General features: G+C 42.1%; 1 non-coding gene across 1 annotated transcript; it reads left to right on the top strand.

Annotated features, from left to right (window-relative positions):
* The first annotated feature begins 20,374 nt into the window (after positions 1-20,374).
* Positions 20,375-20,512, top strand: LOC114816545. Its single transcript, XR_003764333.1, has one exon. It is a non-coding gene; the product is annotated as a small nucleolar RNA SNORA7 (small nucleolar RNA).
* The last annotated feature ends 1,114 nt before the right edge of the window (positions 20,513-21,626 follow it).

Genomic DNA, 21,626 nt, shown 5'->3' with positions numbered 1-21,626 from the left:
TCCACTGACGTTGATTCAATTAACGGTTTCGTGTGGCTGCCTCGGAGCCTGAGGTCTGCTTCTTGGAGTGTGGCAAGAGCTCGGGCTTGGGAGTCAGAGGTTGTGGGTTCTAACCCTGGCTTTGCCACTTATCAGGCTGTGTGACTTTGGGCAAGCCACTTAACTTCTCTGAGTCTCAGTTACCTCATCTGTAAAATGGGAATTAAGAATGTGAGCCTCACATAGGACAACCTGATTACTTTATCTCTACCCCAGTGTTTGGCACATAGTAAGCATTTAACAAATGCCATCATCATTATTATTATGATTGAAGCTGGTCCCGATGGTCTCCCCTCCTTCAGCACCAGGGACTCCTCTGGATATTTAAGGCTAACTGAAGGCATATCTCCTCCTAGAGACCTTCCCTGACTAGACCCTTCTTTCCTCTTCTCCCTCTCCTTTCTGCACTGCCCTGACTTGTTCCCTTTATTCACCCCCCCTCCTGGGCTTAGAGCACTTATATACATATTTGTAATTAATTTATTTATATTAATGTCTGTCTCCCCCTCTAAACTGTAAACTTGTGTGGGCAGGAAGCTATCTGTTTATATTTGTATTGTACTCTCCCAAGTGCTTCGTACAGTGCTCTACACACAGTAAGTGCTCAATAAATATGACTGACTGACTAGAGATCTAGAGACCTCAATGGCAGTGGCACAAAGAGTCTATTCCTTGGGATGTAATTCAGCCATTATCCTCTCGGAGTTGCACCAGGAGAGTTTCCAGTACTCTACCAGTCTCGGCTATGGGAGAGAGAGTCAGGCAGAGGCATAACCAATTCCATTCCTAGCTTGGCCAGTGGCTAGCAAGGGGAAGGCAATCTGCTACAAGTCAAAACCCACCTGTGCCAGGCAGAAGTTGCATGGGAGAGAGTCAAGGGCGGAGACTCAAGTTTACTCTGGAGAAGGCGGCAAATGTAAACCACTTCCATATTTTTACCAAGAGAACTCTGTGGATATACTACCAGAACGATTGGAGATGGAGGTGGGCATTCTGGGAGAGATGTGTCCACGGTGTCGCTATGAGTCAAGACAACTTGACCCATAAGACAAGTGAGCCATGAATGATAAAGCATAAATTAGGGGCAATGGAAGAGGCCATCAACCAACTGAGCTGAGGGTGCCATTCCATCTGCCGTTTAGGAGGAAGATCTAAAGAATCCAGGGCCCACTCTCCCTCTCTTCCCTTCCGCCATCATTAGTTGACATGCATTGTTCTGCCATGTAAACTGCAGAAATACAACCCTAGGAGGAAAGGACAGAATGATCAGGTTTGGGGGCTCAGTCCCTCCTACAACCCCACGTACTATTACTGCTACTCCTCATCAGCACCAGTTCTTAGCACGGATTACCCTCGGCATTATAATTCTAGCAATTTACTAGCAGTAATATGATCATCATTTCATCCTGCTAAAGATCATTAGAATGCTTTCCAAGCAAGTCAGTAGGCTTAGTTTCAGAGTCCGGCTCTGAATCCCATTTAGGATAAAGCCACAGGTGCGGTCAGATTTTTCCTTTTTGTTTTTTAAAAGCATTCCTCATTTCTTTCCTGATAATGTTGGAAGACCCTCTGCTACCATCAAATAGTTGGTTTATTTTTAAATAAAGATGTCATTGATATTTGTTAAGCCTCTTCTTATCACAAAGGTATGCTCATCTGTTGAGATTTTCCAAGCAATAAACTCAAATAGAAATATTGCTGTAACCCTTAAACACCGATTCAAGCCCAGAAAAGCTGTAGTGGAAAGAGTTTCTGTGTGGGAGTCAAAGAAACTGGGTTCTAGCCCCAGGCTTACCCCGACCTTCTGCATGACCTTGGGCAGATTCCTTAACCATCTGTGTCTCATTTTTCACATCTGTAAAATAGGAATAATTCTATCACTTTTCCCTAACTCACAGGGGTGTTGGGAAGATGAAAATTAGATAAGTAATATGCATACACTTTGAGAAAAAAAAGTTATGTAAAACTCAGGTATTATTCAAGTCACACTCATAAAAGTTCATTATCCTCATCTCCATTTTGAAGATAGGGACCATGACATCAGGTTGTCCCAGCTACAGGTAGGTAGTTAGTAGAGCAATTAGCAGAACTATTTGAGAAGCTTTTATAGGCCAGAAGAAACCACTTAGGAACCAGAATGATCTTGATTGACTGTTCAAATCACTCATATTCTCCAGATAATTGTTTAATGGAGCACTTTATTGTGTCTGTGTATGGCTTAAGATTTCTTTGACAAAGTCTACCATGTAAAAGTCAGAGTGACATTATTTCACCTAATTTCTCCCCACCTACGCTTGACATAAGATAGACTACCCTTTCTGTGAAGGTTATAAGACATCACAAAGGGCAATTAGGAGATAATAATAATGGTCATGGTATCTATTAAGTAATTACTATGTGCCAAAGCCCTTTTCTAAGTGTTTGGATTGGTACAAGATGATTACATTAAAAACAGCTCAGGGCAGGATTCATAGTTCTAGAGGTAGGGGATACTGTTATGTCTATTTCCCAGTGGGAAATAGTTCTGCCTGGATGGAAGGGACAGATTCAGCTTTAAGGGACACAAAAAAGGCACCCATCTTGGGGCACCGAGGTGATGGTGACTCCTGCTAGGAAAGCCCAGTGAACTTCAGTGCTGGATCTTTAAGGCAGAGAACCTGTGTGGACGGATTGTTTCGGGGGGAGGGCTCCTCTTTCATTTATTCAATCGTATTTATTGAGTGCTTACCCTGTGCTGTGCAAAGCTCTGTACTAAGCACTTGGGAGAGTACAATATAACAATGAACAGACACATTCCCTGCCCACAACAAGCTCTGCACCATGAGAGTCAGTCTTCTCATCCCTACCATTCATGGTCCTGCTGGGCCATAGAGTGAATTGCATGAGTAGGTGGGCTGGGGTGTGGCATAATGAATAGTGTGTTTGTAGTCTTCACCCAAAGCTAGCCAGCCATAGGCAGGTGTAAAGCTAGAACCCAGGTCTCCCAATTCCCAGAGCAGTGTTCCAAGACCTCCCTAGCAATGTCCTGGCTTTCCTGTTCACTCTGACACACGGAGGTTAGTCAGGTGTTTCTGGACCATACATTTTCCTACCACCACCCTAGAGTACCAGCAGTTTGGAGCATGCATGGAGTCTGATGTAGTGTTGCTTTGGAATATTCTCCCAGGCACATTCAAGGTGTATCACCCTGCCCCTTTTTTAAATGATATTTCGTAAGTGCTAACTATGGGTCAAAAATGTTCTCAGTGCTGGGATAGACACAAATCAGTGCTGGGATAGACACAAATCAATTAGGTTGGACACAGTCCTACCCCATGGGCTCAGAGTCTAAGTAGGAGGGAGAACAAAACTGAGGCACAAAGAAGTTAAGTGACTTGCCCAAGGTCACACAAGAAGTAATTGGCAGCACTCTGACTCCCAGACCTGTGTTTTTGCCACTAGACCAAGCTGCTTCACTTCTTGAATTACAAGGCAATTAGGACAGGTTCTTTGCAGACTAGGTGCATGTAAAGTACTTTAGCCGAGCTCTACCATTTTCTTATAAGACCTTTGTGTCCTCTGGAATTCTCTGTGCTCTTTTTCAGTTCCCCATATTAACAGCTGGAGAATCTGCAATTTATTTATTTATATTAATGCCTTTTTCCCCCTCTAGACTGTAAATTCCTTGTGGGCAAGGAATGTGTCTGTTGATTGTTATACTGTACTCTCTCAAGCTCTTGGTACAGTGTTCTGCATGCAGTAAGTGCTCAATAATAATAATAATAATGTTCGTATTTGTTAAGCGCTTACTATGTGCAGAGCACAGTTCTAAGCGCTGGGGTAGATACAGGGTAATCAGGTTGTCCCACATGAGGCTCACAGTTAATCCCCATTTTACAGATGAGGTAACTGAGGCACAGAGAAGTTAAGTGACTTGCCCACAGTCACACAGCTTACAAGTGGCAGAGCCGGGAGTCAAACCCATGACCTCTGACTCCGAAGCCCAAGCTCTTTCCACTGAGCTACGCTGCTTCCTCAATAAATATACTAGACTGACAACTGATTGACTGACTGACTGAATCTTGCTGTGGTATATTCTGATATATTCCACTCCCTCCTTCTCAGTCTCTTTTGCCAGCTCCTTCTGTAACTCCCACCCTCTGTGTTTGTGGGTGTCCCTCTAACTGTGGGGGTCCCTCAAGCTTCACTTTTGGGTCCCCTTCTATTCTCCATCTACTCCCACTCCTTTGGAGAACTCATTCACTCCCACGGCTTCAATTACCAGCTCTATGCAAATGATTCCCAAATCTCCTTCTCCATCTCTGACCTCTCTCCTCTGCAGTCACGCATTTCCTCCTGCCTTGACGACAACTCTATTTAGATGTCCCACCCACTCCTCAAGCTTACCATGTCCAAAACAGAACTCTTCATCTTCCCACTCAATTCCTGTCCTTTTCCTGACTTTCCTATAATGTAGACAACAGCATGATCCACTCTGATTCAAGAGCCTCTAAACTTGGTGTTTTCCCTGACTCATTTCTCTTATTCAACCCACATATTCAGTATGTCACAAAATCCTATCTGTTCTACCTTCACTACATATCTAGAATCTGCCCTATCCTTTTTATCTAAACCGACCCAAGCAAATAGTCTTAACCACCTTGACTACTGCATCAGCCTCCACATTGACCTCTCTGCCTCCCTGCCTCCCTGCCTCCCCTCTTTAGTCCATACTTTATTCTGCTGGAAGGGGAGATGAATAAAGAGAGCAGGTCAGGGAGAAAAAAGACAGAAAGAAGTGCCTTAAACAGACACACAGGATCTAAAAAACATGTACTCGCAAACAGCCATGGCTGGACTTATGTAACTCCACAGCAAGGCACAGAGAAAAATAGGAAAACCAGAAAAAGCCTGAGAATCCTCTCTCTTCATTCTAAAGAGCTTTGCCCAGGCTGCTTGGCTGCCAACTCCCAGACAATTCTCCTGACTGCTGCACACCAGATTGGTCCTGCAGTGATGTTATCTGGTGGAGCAGAGAATATCATCAGAGAGCCTCTGGATGCAAATTAAAGCAATCTTGCCACCTGTTCTTGACCCTGAGGACTGTGTCCACCTCTCTCCATTTCTGCCACTTGCCTTCATCTGCTGCAGTGCTTCGAATTGCCTAAAATCAGCTTCCTGAAGTTCTGAAAGGAGTAATAAAAACATCCGTGGCTTAGTGGAAAGAGCATGGACTTGAGAGTCAGAGGATGTGGGTACTAACCCCGCTTCCACCGCTTTTCTCCTGTGTGACCTTGGGCAAGCGCTTAACTTCTCTGTGCCTCAGAGGATGTGTAAAATGGGGATTTAAGACTGTGATCCCTAAGTGGGACAACGTGATTACCTTATATCTATGCCAGTGTTTAGAACTGTGCTTGGCACATAGTAATTGCTTAACAAATACCATAATAATAATAATTTTTTTTATTATTAGCACACCTCCAGGGCACAATTTTGGGCACTAGGAGAACTGAGATCATTTTTTTTATTCTCAACTCATAGTGGTGACTAGGAATAAAATTCAGTTGAATCTACCAATTATTTTAATTGAGCAATTACTGTGTGCAGAGTACTATACTAAGTGTTTGGGGGAGTACCAAACAATAAAGATAGTGTACCTGATCCTTGCCCTCAAGGACATTACAGTCTAGTGGGAGAGACAAACAATAAAATGAATTATAGATAAGGGAAGCCTAAGGATATATACACAAATGCTATGTGGCTAGAGGTGGGTTGAGCGTCAAAGTGATTAAGGAGTACTGACCCAAATGCACTAATGATGATGCAGAAGTGAGGGCAAATGGGGGGAGGTGGGGGGAAAATAGGTCAGTCGGAAGACTTCTTGAAGGAGATAAATTTTAGTAGAGCTTGGAAGATGGGGGCTGAAAATCTGTCAGATACAAAGGGGGTCAAAGTTTCAGATTAGTGGAAGGATGTAAGCTTCCCTAGATGGTGAGCTCATTGTGAGCCAGGAAAGTGATGGTTTATTGTTATACTATACTTTCCCAAGTATTTAGTGCAGTGCTCTGCACACAGAAAGTACTCAATAAATATATAATCGACTGCTTGTGAGCAAGGAGTAGGCCAGGCAAGAGAGATGAGATCGAGACACAGCGAATAGGTTGGTGTCAGAGAGGCAAAGTGTGTTGGCTGGATTGTAGTAGAAGATTGGTGAGGTTAGGCAGGAGGGACAGAATTGATTGAGTGCCTGAAAATCAATGGTAAGGAGTTCCTTCTTGATGTGAAGGGAGATGGACAACCACAGGAGGTTTTTGATGAGGGGACTGTTTGCTGAACTCTTCATAGACAAATGATCAGGGCACAAGAGTGAATTATGGACTGAAGCAGTAAGAGAATGGAAGGAGGAGGTAGAGAAGGAGACGGATGCAGTAGTCAAGGCAGAATGTGAAAAGTGCTTGCACCTGTGTGGTAGCAGATAAAGACTCAAGTATAATAATGTTGGGTTTTTTTTAAGCACTTACTATGTGCAGAGCACTGTTCTAAGTGCTGGGGTAGATACAGGGTAATCAGGTTGTCCCACATGAGGCTCACAGTTAATTCCCATTTTACAGATGAGGTAACTGAGGCACAGAGAAGTGAAGTGACTTGCCCAGTCACACAGCTGACAAGTGGCAGAGCTGGGATTCGAACCCATGACCTCAGACTCCCAAGCCCAGGCTCTTTCCACTGGGCCACGCTGCTTCTCTAAGTATACTCAGAACAGAGCATTTCTACAGAAATAATTATCAGGACTGCATCACAGTTCAAAAAAGATTACTTCTGAAATAAAAAGAGGAGAACTAAGAACCCCTTCTTCTGTAGTTTATACAGCCTGTATTCTTCATGACATAATCTCTCCTGAATATCGATTGTGTTTAGAATAACTATTGCACTTTGTCTCTTAAAACAAGCAGCCGGTCAAATTTTCCCCGGAAGGTGGTTAAGATTTAGGTGACGTATTTTTGAAAAACAACTTTAACATTTTTTAACTTTTCAGAATTTCCAAGTTAGGTATTTTATCCAGAAAGTCCATTAGTTTAAAATATCTTTAATCAATAACTCCTAATTAAAACATATGTCAGATAACTATTAGTCTATAACATTTTGGTTCTCTACCCAGGAGGGTTCTGGTTTACTGATGACATAAGAGTATTTACTGAGCAGATCGATACTTTAGCCAATAATTTTTTTGTTGAGGTTACGAGCACTCAGCTGAAAGGAATTAAAAGTGGTTGAGATAGTGGATTTTACTGAGCATTATGATAATACCTAAACATCCGCATGCTGGAGAGCATCAAAGAATAGACCTGGATTCTCTTCACAATTATCCATGATTCATACAGCTCCAAGTCAAGCTCAATAAAAGAAGACATGGATTTGAAAATGAAATGGGTTCCCAATTGTCTTAATGCATATGCATATTTCAGAGGGGAAGGTGAAGATAAAATTAGAAAAGAAAGTTAAATTAGGAAGGTATTTTTTCTAAGTTTCTTTTACTGGATTGTAAACTCTCTCTACTAGACTGTAAACTCCCTAAGGGTATCGGTCTTAAGTAATTCTGTTTTACTCTACCAAGCACTTACTATGGGGATCTTCACACTTTAGATGCTCAAAGAATACTGTTGATTGAATTATATCTTTTCTCACTTACCTTATACAGAGTGCTTCAACTAGGCTAGCTGCATAAACCATGTTTTAAAAAGAGTTGATATGCACTGGTGAAGGAGGGGCAGGGGAGGAATATGAAGAAAATAATGCCCAATTAACAGATCAGAAAAATGAGATACAGAAGAGTTCAGTGACTTGCCCAAATTCATACTACAGAAAACTGGCAGAGCCACGGTTAAAAGCCAGGTGCTCTGATTCTTAAATCCGTACTCTTTATAATAGGCCATGTTCCTTCTCCCAACCTATTTCGTGATCCCGTTATCCCTCTTACTCCCGCCTCCATGAGTCATTTTGGAGCAGAGGCAAGACGGTGAGTATAACAGGATGAAACTCTAGAGGTGCCTCAGCTAAAGCCAAGCTACTTATCAGTCTACTTATAATATCACCACTATTCCCCTGCCTGCATCAAACAGAAACTCCTCATCATTGGCTTTAAAGCACTCAATCATGTTGGCCCCTCCTACCTCACCTTGCTACTCTCCTACTACAACCCAACCCACACACTTTGCTCCTCTAATGCCAACCCACTTACTATATCTCTATTTCATCTATCTCGTCATCGACCTCTCTCCCACATCTTGCCTCTGACCTGGAATGCTCTCCCTCTTCATATCAGACAGTTACTCTACATGCCTTCAAAGCTTTATCGAGGCACATCTCCTCCAACAGGCTGGCTAAGCCTTCTTTTCCTATTCTATCACCCTGTTTGCTCCCTTTCACCCCACCCTAAGCCGTAAAGTTCTTACATGTATAGCTGCAATTTATTTAACTTTTATTAATGTCTGTTTCCCACTCTAGACTGTAAGCTAATTGCGTGCAGAAAATATGTCTGTTATATTGTTATATTGTACTCTCCAAAGTGCTCCGTACAGTGCTCTGCACACAGTAAGCACTCAATAAATACAATTGATTAGTTGATTGATTGATCTCCATCAACAATATTTGTGCAGGCTATTGTGATGGACACTTGAAGGACCTATAGAAGTATAACTTGCGGTCCTCTTCCACCAACCTAGTCTAGTGGAAAGAGCACAGGCCTACAAGTCAGAAAGTTTGGGTTCTAAACCCAGTTCTGCCACTGATCTGCTGTACGACCTTGTGCAAATTATTCAACCTTTCCATTTATTCGTTTCCTCATCTGTAAAAATGGGGATAAAAGATTTGCACTCCCACGGTCTTCCTTGTGACCCTCCTCTGGGGCTGAGGATAATTTAATTACCTGGTACTTTCCCTCTAGACTGTAAGGTCCTGGTGGAGAGGGAATGTGTTGACCAATTCTGCAGCATTATCTTCTCCTGCCTTAGTGGAGAGAGCATGGGCCTGGGAGTCAGAAGGACCTGGGTTCTAATCCTGGATCAGTCTCATGTCTGCTATGTGACTTTGGGGCAGTCACTTCACTTCTCTGTACCTCAGTTACCTCATCGGTAAAATGGGGATTAACAGTGTGAGCTCCACATGGGACTGGGACTGTTTCCATCTTGATTAGCTTGCATCTATCCCAGGTCTTAGATCAGTGCTTGGCACAAAGTAAGTGCTTAACAAGCTATAATTATCATTAGTAGTAGTAGTATAGTGCTCTTCGCTCAGTAAGTGCTCAGTAAATACCACTGATTGATTGATTGATCGACTGATTCCCTGGGCTTGTTACAGGGTTTAACTTATAATGAGTGATTAATACATACCATAAGTAGCAAACTCAAGAAGCTTACAGTTGAAGAAGGAAGACAAAGTGACCTAAACTGATGAATGATCAAGTGTGAGAGAAGATAAAAATAATCCTAAATAGATAAACAAATTAATTACACATTCTTTATATAACCAGATAAAAATGCAACTGTGCTACCATTTGCCCCTGAACAAGGTCCTCCAAAGATGGGATCTATTCGCAAGCAGCTTGGAGTGTATATTATGAAGTCCGGTCATTCCTTAGATTCATAAACCATAATGGGAGAAGGAAGTCACCATAACAGCATACGTGGGAGGCCAAGAAAATGTTAGCTCTATATCAAAGCCACCGGAAAGCAAACAGCAGAAGGAGAGAGAGTATGTGACTTCCTTGGGACCTCCTGATATGTTGGGTACCTCTAGGCGATGCATTTAGTCTGTGGGTCAATCAATCAGTACTATTTATTGCATACTCATCGTGAGCACAGCACTGTAGTAAGAGCCTGGGAGAGTACTATAGCGTTGTCTGGTACAGTCTCTGCCAACAAGGAGCTTACAGACTGGATGGGACCCAACTTATATCATGACAACCAGACATCTGCTGGGCTTTGAGACCACCTAGACTAGTGGGCAACTGGACACTTGCTGAATTTTGAGCCCATCCAGGCTAGCACTTCCACATAGGTTCCATATTGGCCAAAGCTTATCTGGGATCCCAGTTCACATCAGGATGGATCCTGGGGAGAGGGATCTGTTCTACTTTACGGTATTCCAGGAGGCCAGATTTGAATCCTGGGTTACTCCAGGAGGCCTATCTGTTTGGTTATCTGCTAGGGATCCCTTTATTTATGTTTTAAAATCACCAATATGCCACTGGCAAGAATCCCCTGGTGAAGGACTATTAAGAGAAAACAAGACATCAGGAATGGCTGGCTATTCCCAGGGGAATTAGGAAACAGGAGACTTTAAGGTCCAAAAGTAACTTGATCAAAAAGTTATTTTCCTCCATAGAAATGCTGCTGTACCAGCAAATCAACTTCATCCACATAAGGATCAATCTCATTTTGTTGGGATAAAAGATTTCAGAAAGACCTCAGGACTAAACCTGCAACAAAAGATAAAGAGAGGGAATGTTCCACATAAGCTGTCTGTAAAGTTCTTTGTGATATTTCAGGATGAGAGGCAATATATACCGCCAAGGTGAGATACTTTTTGAGGTAGAGGAAATTGAATATCAGATTATTGCAGTATGTCACTCATGAAGTATCTTGCAGGAGCCTAGGGAGTTATAAGATATAATTTTCTTTCGCCCTTGGGATAGTGTATGACCCTGAGAACGTCAGGGAAAGCCTGCAATATCGTTTCTACTAACCATATTTGGATGTTTGACATGTATACAATGCAGGACATACACTGGTCTTTAGATCCACAGCAACACATACAGAACAATGATTTGATTTACTTCGTAGTATTTTCTCTATGTATAATCTTCTACATTATTGATATTCATAAGACACTCATTTCTGTATTATATGCTTACCATTCTTAATAATCCCAGCACTGCTACTTGTCAGCTGTATGACTTTGGGAAAGTCACTTAATTTCTCTGTGCCTCAATTACCTCATCTGTAAAATGGGGATTAAGACTGTGAACCCCATGTGGGACAACCTGATCACCTTATAACTACCTCAGTGCTTAGAACAGTGCTTGGCTCATAGTAAGTGCTTACCAAATACCATCATCATTATTATTATTATAATGAAATGCATAACTAAATCTCTAAAGAACCTCAGAAAAGTGTCCTAATGGGGAGAACCCAGGTCTGGAAGCCAAGGGACCTGAGATCTTATTCACTTTACCACTTGCCCCCAGTGGGATAGGGATTCTTTCCAACCTTAGTACAGTGCTTGGCACATAGTAAGTGCCATCATAAGTCCCTGAATTTCTCTGTGGATCAGGTTCCTCATGTGTAAAATGGGAATAATAAAAATAATAATAATAATAATGATGGCATTTAAGTGCTTACTATGTACCAAGCACTGTTCTAAGAACTGAATTCAATATGTGTTCACTGTCCTTATTAAATTGTGAGCTCATGCCTGATCAGCTTATCTTGTATCTTCCCCAGCACTTAGTACAGTGCTTGGCACAATGCAGTGTGTGCTAAACAAATACCAACCAAAGTCCCTTAACTTCTTATTGCCTCTGTTTCCTCTTGGGTAAAATAGGGATTCAATATTTGTTCTCCCTCCCATGAATGTGAGCCCTATGGGGGACAGGGACAGTCCAACCTGATTATCTTGTATCTATCCCAGTGATTAGTACAGTGCTTGACTCCTAGAAAGTGCTTAACAAATATCTTCATAAATCCCTTAGCTTACCTGTCACAGTTTCTTCATGTGTAGTCATTCATTCATTCAATAGTATTTATCGAGTGCCTTATTATTATTATTATTAAGTGCCATCGAGTTGTTTCCGATTCATAGCAACTCCATGAGTATACTTTCTCCATAACATCCAGTCCTCTGCCATAATCTGCAACCTTTCTAACAGTTCTTCTGTTATAGTTATGATAGTTTCTATCCATCTAGCTGCTGATTTGTCTCTTCCACCTTTTCCCTGGACTTCTCCTAGCATTAGTCCTCCTGATTATGTGTCCAAAATAAGCTAATCTAAATTGAGTCATTTGTCCTTCCAATGATCACTTTGCTTTAATTTGATTTAAAATCCATTTGTTTGTTTTTCTGGCAGTCCATGGGATTTGCAAAAGCCTTCTCCAAAACCACATTTCAAAAGAGTTGATGCTCTTTCTATTCTGTTTTTTCACTGTTCAGCTTTCAGATCCATACACTGTCATTGGAAATACCATAGAATTTACAATTTGTATTTTTGTGGCAATCATTATATCAACACATTTCATGACTTTTTCCAGGCTTTTCATAGCTAGTCTTCCTAATATTAATCTTCGATGTATTTCTTGGCTAATATTTCCTTTATGATTGATTATCCATCCCAGGAGAGAAAAATTGAGTACTTACTGTATTCAAAACAATGTACTAAGCACTTGGGAGAGTACAATATAACAATAAACTGAGACATTTCTTCCCACGATGAGCTCACAGCCTAGAGGAAGAGACAGACACTAATATAAATATATAGATGAATAAACAAATAAATAGATAATTTTCAGATATATACAGATACATACATATGTGCTATGGAGATGGGAGAGAGGATGATTGAAGGAGCAAGTAAGAGCAGCACAGAAGGGAGTGGGAAAAGAGGAGAGGAGGGCTTAGTCAGGAAGGCTTCTTGGAGGAGATGTGCCTTCAATAAGTGGGAATGAGTGTGCCTTTGAAGTGGGAATCCAATTTGTAAAGTGGAGATTCAACATCTGACTTTGAGCCCCCCTAGGTGTTCCTGACAACTCTTCCTCTCCCCAATTTTATCAGTCCTCAACTGCACTGACCTCCTGCTCCACCCCAGCTCACCTACTCACCAGTTTGGAAACACACTCGATTTCATCAACTCTAGCCCTGTTCAATCTCTACCCTCACCAATTCTGAAATCCCTCTATCTGACCACCACCTCCTCACTTGTCTTCTCTCCCACACACCCCATCCCCATAAATCTGCCCTGTTCCTCCACAGACGCTTCCTTGACCTTTTGACCCTTACAATTTTCTCAGCTCATCATGTCCCATTTAACCTCCATACCTAAACTCCATACCTTCCCATGAAGACCAAATTGACACTCTCAATACCAGTCTCTCTACTGAACTCGTCTCTAGACACTATGCTCATTGTGGGCAGGGATTGTCTCTATTGCTGTACTGTATTTCCCAAGTCATTAGTGCAGTGCTTTATGCACAGTAAGCACTCAATAAATATGACTGAGTGAACTGAAAGAACTCACTTGCTCCCCTGTCCCTTTGTCGATCTTGTACCACTATTCCATAATCCTGGATCACTTCCACAGTCCACCTCCTTCCCTCTTGGGCACGAGCCGCAGAATGCTGCTGGCAGAAATCGAGATATCAGGCTGACCTCGTCCAATTAAGGTTTATCCTTCCCTGCTTTAACTCTGCCCTCTCCTTTGCCCAGCAAAATTATTTCTCTATCCTTAGCCCGTTGTTGGGCAGGGATTGTCTCTGTTGCTGACTTGTACTTTCCAAGCACTTACTACAGTGCTCTGAACACAGGAAGTGCTCAATAAATACGATTGAATGAATGAATGAATGTCTTTTCCCTATTGTCCTTTCCAGTAGTTTCAGATATTTAACTCTCTCCTCAAATGCCCTGCCCTCCCAACTCCCCCATTTCTTGCACCTATTGACCTGTTCACCTACTTTATTGAGAAAATTGAAACTATCAAGCATGATCCAATTAAAATCTCCCCTGCCCTCCCCAATCCCTCCCTTGTCCTGCTCCTTCTTCTCACCCATCTTTGCCATCAATATCTCAAGGGGAGATCTCCTGCCTTCTCTAAAAATGATATTTGTTAAGTGATTACTATGTGCCAAGCACTGTTCTACATATTGGAGGAGATACAAGGTCATCAGGTTGTCCCACACGGGGCTCACATTCTTAATCCCCATTGTACAGACGAGGTAACTGAGACACAGAGAAGGAAAGTGACTCGCCCTAAATTACATAGCAGACAAGTGGCAGAGCCGGGATTAGAACCCTCAACCTCTGACTCCCAAGCCCGTGCTCTTTCCACTAAGCCTCGCTGCTTCTCCACCCCCTCTACCAGCACATGTGACCCCATCCCTTTGCACCTTGTCAAAACACTGCCACTTACCTTCTTCCCTTCCTGACTGCCATCTTCAACTGATCTCTCTCCAATGGCTTCTTCCCCACTTCTTTCAGTCATGCTCATATCTCCCCTATCCTAAAAAAAAACAAAACAAAAACCCTCCTTTGACCCTACTGCTCCTTCCAGGTATTGTTCCATCTCTTCCTCCCAATCCTCTAGAAACTCTTTGAGCAAATTGTCTACACCCACTTTCTCACTTTCCTCTACTCCAATTCTGTCCATCCCCCCCATCCAATCTGGTTTCTCTCCCCTTCATACCACAGAAACAGCCCTCTCAAAGGTCACCAATGATCACCTTCTTGCCAAATCCAGTGACCTCTACTCCATCCTAATCCTCGCAAACTCTCATCTGCCTTGAACACTGTCAACTATTCCCTTCTCCTGATAACATTATCCAACCCCGGTTTCTCTAACACTGTCTTCTCCTGGTTCTCCTCCTATCTCTCTGGCCACTGATTCTCAGTCCCTTTCATGGGGTCCTCTTGTGCCTCCCACCCCCTAAATGTGGGTGTCCCTCAAGGTTAAATTATGGGTCCCTCTTTTTCTCCATCTACACCCACTCCTCTGAAGAACTCATTGTCTCACATGGCTTCAAATACCAATTCTATGCAGATGAATCTCTAATCTACATCTCCAGTCCTTCTCTGCAGTCTTGTATTTCCTTCTGCCTTCAAGACATCTCTACATGGATAGCGTCCCATTATCTCAAATTTAACATATCCAAAACAGAGCTCCTTCCCTTCCCACCCAAACCCTGTCCTTTCCCTGACTTTTCCATCACTGTAGACAGTACCACCATCCTTCCTGTTGCACAAGCCTGTATCCTTGGCATTTTCTTTGTCTCATCTCTCTCATTCAACTCGCATATTCAATCTGTCACTAAATCCTATCAGTTACAACTTCACAACATAGCTAAAAACTTCCCTTTCGTCTCCAAACTGCTACAAATCCAATCATTTATCCTTTCATTTATTAATTCAATCATATTTATTGAGCACTTACTGTGTGCACGACTGCTACTAAGCATTTGGAAAGTACAATTCAGCAACAGAGATAATCCCAGCCCAACAATGGGCTCACAGTCTAGAAGGGGGGAAAATTGTACCAGACTCTTTGCCCTCTCCCCACTCCAATCTGTACCTCACTCTGCTGACAAGCATTTTTCTACAAAAACATTCAGTCCATATCTCCCAGATCCTCAAGAAACTCCAGTGATTGCCCATCCACCTCCGCATCAAATAGAAACTCCTTACTGTTGATTTTAAAACACTCTATCACCTTGCCCCTTCCTTCCTCACCTCACTGCTCCCCTATTGCAACCCAGCCTACACACTTTGCTCCTCCAATGCCACACTCCTCACTGAACCTCTATCTCACATCTCTTGACATTGGCCTCTCTCGCACATCCTTCCTCTGCCCTGGAATGCTCTCCTTCTTTGTATCCACCAGACAATTACTCTCCCCTGCTTTGATGCCTTATTGAAGGCACACCTCCTCCAAGAGGCCTTCATTGGCTTAGCCCTCTTTTCCTTTTCTTCCACTCCCTTCTGTGTCACCCTGACTCTCTCCTTTATTCAAACCCCCAACTCCACAGCACATACATACATTCTTCTAATTTATTCATTTATATTAATGTCTGTCTCCTCCAACAGATGGTAAGCTTATTGTGGGCAGGGAATATGTCTGTTATATCATTATATTGCACTTATTCATTCATTCATGGGAAGCAACTTGGCTCAGTGGAAAGAGCATGGGCTTGGGAGTCAGAGGTCATGGGTTTGAATCCTGGCTCTGCCACTTAGCTGTGTGACTGTAGGCAAGTCACTTAACTTCTCTGTGCCTCAGTTACCTCATCTGTAAAATGAGGATTAAGACTGTGAGCCTCATGTGGGACAATCTGATTACCCTGTATCTACCCCAGCACTTAGAACAGTGCTCTGCACATAGTAAGTGCTTAATAAATACCAACATTATTATTATTATTCATTTGATCGCATTTATTGAGTGCTTACTGTTGTTGCAGAGCAATATATTAAGCGCTTGGAAAGTGCAATTCAAGAATAGAGATAATCCCTGCTCACACCAGTTTTACAGTTTAGAAGGGGGGAGACAGACATCAAAACAAATAAACAGGCATTAACATAAATAAATACAATTATAGATATGTACATATATTCACAGGTTGTGAGGGGCAGGGATGGGGGGTAGAGTAAAGGGAGCAAGTTGGGGCAATGCGGAGGGGAGGGAGAGCTGAGGAAAAGGGGGGTTTAGTCTGAGAAAGCCTCTTGGAGAAGGTGAGCCTTCAGTAGGGCTTTGAAGGGGGGAAGTGTGATTGTTTGGTGGATTTAAGGAGGGCAGGTGTTCCAGGACAGAGGTAGGACATGGGCCAGGGGTCGATGGCAGGACAGGAGAGAATGAGGCACATTGAGGTTAGCACCAGAGGAGCTGAGTGTGTGGGTTGGGATGTAGAAGGAGAGAAGGGAGGTGAGGTAAGAAGGGGAAAGGTGACCGAGAGCTTTGAAGCCAATAGTGAGGAGTTTTTGTTTGATATTTTTATTGTTATTGTTCTGTTGATCTTGTACTCTACCAAGTGCTTAGAACAGTGCTTTGCATAGTTAGCCCTCAACAAATAGGATTGATTGATTAATTTATTGACTGTGTCTGATCTTATTATATTTTAGCTACTCCAGCCCCGAGTTCAGTGCTTGGCACATAGTAAGCACTTAACTTACCATAATTTTTAATTATTATTATCTCTGCACTTATTAAACCCCCAACATCATACCTATAGGTTAGAGAGATACCTCTCATTTGAAGGGGACCTATTCAAGTTTGACTTAAATTGAATATCTTATTTCAGATCACACATGACACATGTCACAGATACTAATATAACATTCATCTGAATATGGTTGACTAGGCTAACAACCTTTGAGACATGAGTGTAAGTCACAAGCTGTTTTTCTGTCATCGATATACAATTCCCGGCAGGGTTTGTGGCTGACTTCCTTGCAATTTCTCTTCATTTCACTAGGACCAGGCACTGAGTTCGTGCAGCACATGCAGTTCACTGTCATTAGGAGTAAAGACCCACCCTAACTCCATATGAGTTCTGAATAATAATAATCATCATCATAATAACAATTTGTTAAGTCCTTATTTTGTTTCAAGCACTGTACTAAGTGTTGAGGAAGATAGAAGATTATCCCAAATGGAGCTCACAGTTTAAGTCGAATGGAGCCCCAGGCATTGCATCTCCATCTTGCAGATGAGGAAACTGAGGCACAAGAAAGTTAAGTGATTTGCCCAAAGTCACACAGCAGACAAGTGGTGGAAGCGGGATTAGACCTAGGTCCTCTGATGCCCACATCCATGCTCTTTCCATTAGGCAACACTGCTCCTCAATCCATCTCTTCAATGAGACCCTTCCTCTATTAAAAAAAGATCATTTCTCTTCAAGTGATGCCACGTGCAAGGTGAGCGTGGTCAGAACCTGGGCAATTAGAGAGGAAAATCAACCTGTCCATTCTTCCCCTTGACTCTCTTTATTGCCATTGTTCTTGTCTGTCTGTCTCCCCCGATTAGACTGTAAGCCCATCAAACAGCAGGGACTGTCTCTATCTGTTGCCGACTTGTTCATTCCAAATGCTTAGTACAGTGCTCTGCACATAGTAAGCGCTCAATAAATACTATTGAATGAATGAATGAATGAATGAAAATTGGTTTTGCTGAATTCAATGGGCAAATACGTAGGTGGGCATGATAGCATGGGCTGCTTCACCAGAGAAATAAAATATTACTTTCCACACTTGAGTTTGGAAGAATGGGCTTCATTTCTCTGACCATCATATAACCAGGAGCTGAAGACCATCTATAAGTAGACTAGGCTAATTCCTCAAAGAACAACGTGAAAGATTTTTGCCCTCGTCACCTAAACCACGTACTCATTCAAGGTAATCATCTGTGGGTGTTTGAGGGGCCCTGCAAACCAAGGGAGAGTCATCAGGATAATCAGCTTTGTCCTTTCTCTTTTATCCCCATGAGTTCAGTTAGAACCTTTTAATGTTTACTGAATATTCATGAAGTAAGTAAATGAATAATCGGGATACATTTGCAGCGTGTAACCGTTATAGGATAGCAGGGGCACCTTAATAAGATGCTAATGATTCATTTTGACATGACTATAAGAGGTTGCCCAGGGAATTTGCCAGTGTGACTTGCTAATGCAGAAATAATTGTTTCATTTTTTGACTTTCATGTCAGGAAAGATTTTGGAGCCTAAGAGAGTGAAAATCCTTAAAAGCGCATTTTTACTCAGCATTAAAGGGTCCTTTATTTTATACTATTCTATTCATGTTCTACAGAAAAATCTAGGAGAAAAAGGAAGACTAAGTATGGCAAGCTAAAACCTTCAACGGACATCAGATGGAAGGAAAGTGCTGTCCTTTTCCAACAAGTTTGAGCAAATCATCTGGTTTGCTATCACCTGGGTGGAGGGAAAAGACTTACCACAGTAGAAGCCAATCCACAACAACAGCCATTCCTGTTGGAGAGCCGCCTTCCCTCCTGGGGAAGGTTTGAAGCTCTTTTCTTTTTCCTTTCAACACCTTCCTTCAATGAAGTCAATGACGAAAGCAGAATTTTCAGATTAAAATGAACCTTTTAACAAGAGCACAGCTGCATGGATGGGGGCCATAATGTGGAAAATCGACAATTAGAAAATACATTTCATAAAAGCAACAACACCCCAGGGCGTACATTATTCAGTACTAACTTTTTTTTCTTTTTCCAAGCCATATGATGCACCCATGCCAGGCCATTTTTACAGTTTAACTGTAATTTCGGCAGTTGATGTAGCAATTCCCACTGTGCTCTCACATTCTGTGACACTCTTTGAGCTTCCTGGAGTACGAAAGAGGGGTCTATGCGTAAAATATCACCCTCCCTCATCAAGACATGTCTCATTGCTGACTCTGACAGGAAGGATGGTGTAGCCAGTGGCATGCGAAGGCGAAACCTTGAAAATATACCAAAATAGGATTTCACCAGTGACTAGAAAACAGACTAAGAGCCAAATTCAAGGACTGTATCCAATAGCCATTTCTGGTTCTGTACACCACGCCACTGAAGACATATTCCTATGTTTGATACCTTCATTTTTTTATACTGAATTACACAGGCAAATGACATTTTATGCCATTTCTCAAAACCCACTCATATTCTTCTTCAGCTCTTTGTTGATTACTCTGTACACAGGAAGAATATAATAAATGCTATTACTATCAATCAATCAATCAATGGTATTACTTAGATACATTTTGAGTGCTACTGTTGAGCAGTAAGGGAAATTGAAAAGCAGAACAAAATTATGTAAATCAGTTATATAACTATCTGTTATTCAGAGTAATGTCCACAAGTTGTTACACAATCATGGTTTAGAAAATGTTTAAAATACACAATTGTTCCTGATTTAACTGCTTTCCTATTGGATGATTCAAAAAGTATAAACCTGTGGCCAGAAGGAGTAAGGTTTTTCAGATTTGCAAGAATACATTTATCACCATAATTTCACAGTGATATTGATTAGTTTATAGTAGAGCCTTAATAATTACACAGAATTAAAAAAGGTTTTTAGGAGCAGTTGACGGAGGTCTGACAGCACGTGAGAATTTAAAGAGGAAGCTTAGTCTTCAAAGTACTGATGTTACTGTTCAGTCAGTGATATTTTACTAAGCACTTACTGTGTAAAGAACATTGTACTAAGCACTGGGGAGACTACAGCTCAACAGAGCTGAAAGACACATTTCCTTGCCATCAAGAACTTACAGTCTAGTAGAAAGTAGGAACAATGTTAGGTCAATGAAACTGGTTCATTCAGAAGCTGAGAGACCATCAGTCTGCTTTATTAACTTTTGATCCAGCCTGATTAAATCCCTCAGTCCTCTCTGAAGAGGAATGTGGAGAAATAGAGGCAGGCTCAGAAAAAAGCAACAGAATTGAATGAAAGGTTGGAAAACTGGTTCTCTTCATAAAAGCCAAAAGGGCCACAATCAGTTAGGCAAGAAAAAAGGACTAGAGACATGGTCAGCTTGGAACCTATCTTCAGGACCAGAAAGGTCATTATAAAGAGGACTCTGGGATAAAAATGAATTGTACTCTGGCTCACACCTCTCAGGATCGCACCTGGAGAGTTTCCAGTACTCCACCAATCTCAACTATGGAAAGGAGAGTCAAGCAGAGGCATATCCATTCTATTTCTAGCTTAGGCAGTGGCTAGCGATTGGAAGATAATCTGCTACAAGTCAGAACTCACCTGTGCTGGGCTGCAGCGGCATGGGAGAGAGTCGAGGGCAGAGATTCAGGTTTACTGCACCGAAGAGGGCAATAGTAAACCGCTTCTGCATTTTTCCCTAGAAAACTCTCTGGATACATTACCAGAATGATTGCAGATGGAGAGTGGGATGTTCTGGGAGAGATGTGTCCATGGAGTCATTACGTGTTGGACACGACTCTGCAGCATAAGACAACAACAACTCGGCCTCAAGACCGGACTTCACCACTGGCAGCATCACCTTCTATTGCAGCACAAACTAACACTTAAACTATTCATTCATTAAATCATATTTATTGAGCACTTACTGTGGGCAGAGCACTGTACTAAGTGTTTGGAAAGTACAATTCAGCAACAAAGAGAGACAATCCTGCTTGCAGCAGGCTTACAGTCTAGAAACGGGTTCACAGTCTAGAAGCTCTTAGAGGCGGGTCCCCAACAGGAAGGGACTGTATCTATTTCTCTTCTGTGTACTCTCTCCCAGTGCTTAGTAAAGTGCTGTGAACACAGCAAACAATAAAACTATTACTGCAACTACTACTATAATAATAATAATAATAATAATTGTGATAATTGTTAAGCACTTACTATGTGCCAAGCACTGTTTCACTGGGGTGGTTATAACCAAATTGGGTTTTGACACAGTCCCTGTCCCACATGGGATATACAGTCTCAAAATTCTACTACTATTACCACTAGAGTTGTAGCCAGCTCTAGCATCTGGAAGAAACTCATGAGTTGTCCTCCCCTCCGCTCCTCGAGTCACAGTAATCTATTCCTCTTCAGACTCCTGCATCTGCCTCCTCATCGACCTCCCTGCCTCCTGTCTCTCCCTACACCAATCTTTACTTCATAATGCCCCCTGAATTATATTTTTAAAAAAATGTTCAGTCCACGTCTCCTCCACTCCTCAAGAACTGCCAATGGTTGCCCACTGATCTCTGCATCAAACAGAAACTCCTTATGATCGGCTTTAAAACGTTTGATCAGCTCATCCTTTCCAACTGTATCTCACTGATTTCCTACTACAGTCCAGTCTGCACATTTTGCTTCTCTAAGGCCAACTCACCTCACTCACCGTACTTC

This window comes from Ornithorhynchus anatinus, chromosome 1 (genome assembly GCF_004115215.2).
Source record: "Ornithorhynchus anatinus isolate Pmale09 chromosome 1, mOrnAna1.pri.v4, whole genome shotgun sequence".
Taxonomy (NCBI): domain Eukaryota; kingdom Metazoa; phylum Chordata; class Mammalia; order Monotremata; family Ornithorhynchidae; genus Ornithorhynchus; species Ornithorhynchus anatinus.
The sequence above is the reverse complement of the archived record's forward strand: the minus strand, read 5'-3'. Positions and strand labels throughout refer to the sequence as shown.